Here is a 6,048-nt window from a genome sequence, read left to right as displayed (position 1 = left end):
GGTTTTATTTGCATTTCTTCATGGGGAGAGTTATATGAATAACTTTGTTGGTTCTTCCTTAAAGAATATTAAGGAATTTAGTCTTCATACTCTTCTTCTATCTTGTATAAAGAGTCTTGTCCTCCAATTTTCTTGAAAATCTAGCGGGAATATTTGTTCCCTGAGTTCTAGTTAGTTTCTAAAACCCCTGAGTATTTTACTCATGTGGTTGTATTTAGCCTAGTTGTCTTTTTCTTAAAATTTCATAAATAATTCCTACTTAACCTTCAAGCTATTAGGGTTGGATTATGGTGGACCCTTCACAAGTATCTTCTCTATTAGAGGGCCTACGAATATGTTGTTCTTCTCCTTTATGTCTTTGCAATTTGCTTAGAAAGCTTCAAATACAGTTTTATCAGTTACAAAGGGTTTCATATTTCTTTTTTATTTCCTATTTGTATCTTGGATATTATTATCATAAGAGTGGAATACCTCTGTAGAAATTAATTACCCTATTCACAGATTTCACTATTTATTCATTTCTTTCTTTTCTTTACAATCTGCTAAATTCCTGTTAGTTATCTAGCATGCTTGTCTAAATTCTTTCATTGATAAGCACATATGTTCCCTTTAGTAAAATAACAAGTATTACCTTATCAGTATAAAAACTTTCATTCACATAAGTACTTATCTGAATTCTGTAGAAATGTTGTTGATTGCTGGTGCCATATGCAACTATAAATTGACCAATTTCCTCTCAACCTTGATACTCGCTTTCAGACCAAAGTCTCCCCTCCAAGCTATTACCCACACCCTGTGTGTTTCCTATAAGACTAACAACCTTACTAGTTTACAACTATCTTGTCTTAACCAGACATAGCTCTTGGAATCTGTCTCACATATCAACATAGAAATATTTTCTCTCCCTATCCTCCATCTGAGGTACCAATACCCTATTGATTATTTTTCCTTGAGAATAAATATACAAGGAAGTAGTTAGGGATAGCTAACTACCTATCTTAACTACGTGTCATGTGAGAGTTATATAATTGATATTATCAAGACATTTTCCTCATGCACATTTTAAACAAAATAATAAATATATAAACTTTAAATAGTAATTATTCAGTTTGTTTACCACAGTAACTAAATTCTTACAATCTACTTGGGACATCACATCAAAACACTTATTTCATTATGCATCATAAAAAATAATAAAATCATAATTTTATTCTACATTATTATTAATTATGAAAAGAATTAATATATAAATTAAAACATATATACATTATAGAATAAGATTCTTGACCATGGAGATTTACCTCTACTTTACCATGGGAATTCCTAATTTATAAATAGCTTTATTACAATACCATAGGCCAATGCACTGAATTCTCAATATCATATCCAAAAACAACCATAACGCACTTCATATAACACTTGTTGATATGACATTTTTTAATTAATCGATTTAATTAAAAAGGTGAAAAAGGTATAATTATTTTAGAAATAAATATCAAAACTTTTATTTTTATATACTATTATGAATATTCTAGAATATTTAGTGGAGGTTAAATTTCTACTTTTTACTTAATAATTATTAATAATTAAATTTAAAACTTAAAAATTTTATTTGAAATTGACACACTTATCAACATAATTAATAATTTCATCTTTAACATTTTTCAATAACAATGTGTTACACATTTTTCAATATCTTTTAACATACTAAATTGTAGTACATTCATTTACTTATAAATCATTTTTCATCTTTAAATTTATGTTTTTCTAATATAAGAACTCCTTCACATTTTTCATTTGATTAGTTTTATATATGTATGAAGAAATATAATTGTTGATAAACTGTATTACATAAAGTGAAATAAGAACATTAATATATGTGTTCCAATTTATATATGATTTTTTAAGAGATTTACTAGTATCTAGAAAGACTATATATATTTATGTGTATTTTCTTATTCAACATGAGAACGAACTGTTTTTACATCTAGTTTCATTTCCTTTGCTGTGCATGTTTAATTTTTGTTGTGAAAACAAAAAAATATTTTAAATTTATATTTTTTGTATTTTTGTGGGTTATATATTTAATATGGGTTTTTGTTTGGGAAATATAAATAAGTATCTATTTATAATAAATATCCAACGTCACACTTCTAGTTAATACATTAATTAAATTATATATATAAAAAATAAATTAGTGATAAATGAATACTATAATATTTATTTTGAGTTTAAATTCATATATGTAATATTAAACTCACGTATTTCATTGCATGTATATATCTCTACATACATATATCATTATACGCATGAGTTCATAATAAATTGCAACATGATTTGTTGGCGTACCAGTATTAATATATGGTCATATGGTTATGCGATTGTAGCCAGAGAGTATCTCGGGGTTCCCAAAAGATCTGGCCAGAGAGTATCTCGGGGTTCCCAAAAGATCTAGCTGAGGCGGGCATTCCCATGCTCAGCGTTATAAATCCATTTTGGTACATAGCACAGACGATCGTCTGATGATAGACTGATAATTCTCTGCTGAAATTATCATCCTTTGAGAAGGATGATCATCTGCTGCAATGATGTACATATCAAATGTCTTCATATCCTGAATATATATCGGAGCCCGGATGGATGAAACTAGATCCGGGGTCTTCAATCTCTTCCGATATAACATCTAGTATTAACCATATATAGCTCTTGGAATCTGTCTGACACATGAGCACAAAAATATTTTTTCTCCCTCCCCTTTCTTCATTTCAGGTACCAATACCCTATTGATTCTTTTCCTTGAGAATAAATCTACAATGAAGTAGTTAGGGATAGGTAACTACCTATCCTAACTACCTGTCATGTGAGAGTTATATAATTGTTATTATCAAAACATTTGCCTCATGCAAATTTTAAACAAAATAATAATTATATAAACTTAAATAATAATTATCCAATTTGTTTACTACAATAATTAAATATTTACAATCTACTCGGGACATCACATCTCCCCCCTAAGATTAATCATCTTCGATGTTTCTCTACTGCAGATAGATCTGGATATGTCTCCCTCGTAACTTGTTCATCTTCCCAAGTGGCCTCCTCTGGCCCAAAGTGCCGCCATTGCACTTTAACTTCCGTGATAACTCGTTTCCGCAACATTACCTCTCTCCGATTGAGGATAATGAGGGGGTCGACCAAGAACTTGCCTTCCGGCTCGACCTGCACAAGAGAAAAAAACATTTAGTCAGTTATTTTTCCTTTGGAAACCTTGTCTTGACATATTTACTTTAAATTAAATTACATGTATATCTTTCCAATTGATTATATGCTTAGGGTCATATTACTTTAAAACATGGAAAATATTATGCACATTTATGTGGCTGGGCAAGGCGAGTTGGTAAGCCACTAGTCCGATTTGAGCGAGGATCTGGAAAGGACCATAAAATTGGGGTGCCAATTTAGTACATCTGCTCCATTGTAATGTACTCTTCTTGGCCCGTATATGCACATAAACATTATCTCCAACTTGAAATTCCCCGAAATTCCTCTTTCGATCAACAAAGTTCTTATGTCGGTCTTGAGCAGCCTTTAAATTGGAATGTGCTTTTTTAACCATCTCCTCCATTTCTTTAAACATGTTTGGTCCTAACATCAGCTTATGTTTTGGCTCGCCCCAACCAGAGGGTGTCTTGCACTTGTGTCCATACAACACTTCAAATGGACTCATTTGTAGTGATGTATGATAATTGTTGTTGTAAGTAAATTATACTAGATGAATGTAGTTCTCCCATTTAGATGGTTGTTGCATTACATAAGTTCGCATCATGTCTTCTAATACCTGATTCACTCCCTCAGTCTTCCCATCTGTTTGAGAGTGGTAAGTAGTGCTAAAATGCAAATGTGTGCTTAAACCTTCAAATAAGGCTCTCCGAAAATCTAATGTAAATTTTACATCTCGATCAAAAATTCTGATCTTCAGTAATCCATGTAATCTAAAAATGGTTTTCATGAATATGTTAGCAATTTCAACTTCCTTGTAGGTCGAATGTATTGGTATGAAGTGAGAAAACTTGCTCAACTTATCCACCATCACCATTATCGAATCATTCTACATTTTAGACTTAGGAAATCCTATAATAAAATCGATGGAAATGGTTTCACACTTCCATTCCGGAATAGGTAATGGGTGTAGTAATCGAGCTGCATGATGGTGCTTTTCTTTTACTTACTGACATTCCAAAAAGTGAGCTAAGTACTCAGCCACTTATTTCTTCATACCTGGCTAGAAATATTATTTTCTAAGTGCGGTAATTAGCTTCTGGTATCTGGGGTGGCTTGCATACGGAATTTTATGATATTCATCTAAAATTAAGTCTTTAATATTTTTCTAGCTAGGTACATGCATTCTCCCTTTATAAATCAACATATCTTCATGATTTATCAAATATCCCAGCTGTTGTTCATTGTTGTTTGAAATTTTAGCTTGCTGCCATAAAAATTCGTACTTTGGATCAATGTTGGTTGCCTCTTTATTAAGCTCATTAAAGGTAGTTCACACCTCACTAAAAGAGATCTCATATATACAGTGTGCCCTCCAACTTAAGGCATCTGCGACCCGATTCTCCTTGCCTTTCAAGTGTCGGATTTCAAAATCAAATCCACTTAGAAAGTCGACCCAACAAGCCTGCCTAGCATTCAGAGTGGGCTGCTTAAAGTAGTTAGTTAAACTATGATGATGAGTCATTAAAAGAAATTTCTTACCCATCAAGTAATCTCACCACATCTTTAATGCATGAATGAGTGTTGTTAGCTCCAAGTCATAGGTTGAATATTTTTGTTTGTCCTCCTTAAGTTTCCTAGACTCATAAGCAATCACTTTGCCCTCCTACATTAGCACACCACCGACACCTTCCTTGTTGGCATATGTACAAACCACATAATCTTTATTTGGGTCTGCAATGCTCAAAATAGGCACGGTGGTAAGTAATTTCTTAAGCTGATCAAAACTTTTTTGACACTCCGTGGTCTGCTTAAAAGTTTTTCCTTTCTTCTGCAGAGAGGTAATAGGATATGCCACCCTAGAAAATCCCTCTACAAAGCGCCCATAGTATCTGGCTAGACCTATGAATGACCTTATATCCGCCACATGTTTTTGTACTGGCCACTCCATTATAGTTTTTATCTTTTCTGGATCCACCGCAATTCCATCCTTGGTAATGGCATGCCCTAGATACTAGATTGTTCTTTAAAGAAATTGCATTTTTTGTACTTAGCATACAACTGATGTTCTCTTCAAATTTTCAAAACAATATGGAGATGCTCTTTATGTTATTGTATATTCCGAGAATAAATTAATATATCATCGATAAAAATCAACACAAATTTATCCAAATACTGATGGAATATATTGTTCATGAGACACATGAAGCTTGCGGGGGCATTAGTTAGCCCAAATGGATACGCAACAAACTTGTAATGTCCATAACGAGTCGTAAAGGTTGTTTTAGCTATATATTCTTCTTTAATTTTGATCTGATGGTAACGTGAATGAAGATCGATTTTTGAAAACACAGTTGCACCCCACACCTGATTAAACAACTCGTCTATATAAGCAAAGGGTATTTATTTTTTATGGTTAGTTTATTTAACTAGCAGTAATTCATTCAATTTCGCATGGTTCCATCCTTCTTCTTAACGACAAGAACAGAGGCTCCCTAATCTGATACGCTTGGGCAAATGTACTTTTTATGAAGCAGTTCTTGTAACTGCATTTTTAATTATGTCAACTCTGGTATACTCATGAGATAAGGGGCTCGGGATACTGGAGCAGCTCCTAGAATTAACTCAATAGTGAAATCTATATCCCGTTTTGGAGAAAGTCTCAAAATTTCTTCAAGAAACACGTCCGTAAAATTCTTTATTACAGGTATATTATCTAAAGAAATAGATTCTCTTTTAAATTATCATATCCTACATATATCGCATAAATTTGACATCCTTTTCTGATAAATTTTGCTAACTGAGAAGATTTCATTGGTCTTAATTTTA

Source organism: Pinus tabuliformis, chromosome 7 (assembly GCF_031772625.1).
Source record: "Pinus tabuliformis cultivar Carrire ecotype Pingquan chromosome 7, CPIR1, whole genome shotgun sequence".
Classification (NCBI taxonomy): Eukaryota; Viridiplantae; Streptophyta; class Pinopsida; order Pinales; family Pinaceae; genus Pinus; species Pinus tabuliformis.
This window is presented reverse-complemented; position numbering follows the sequence as displayed.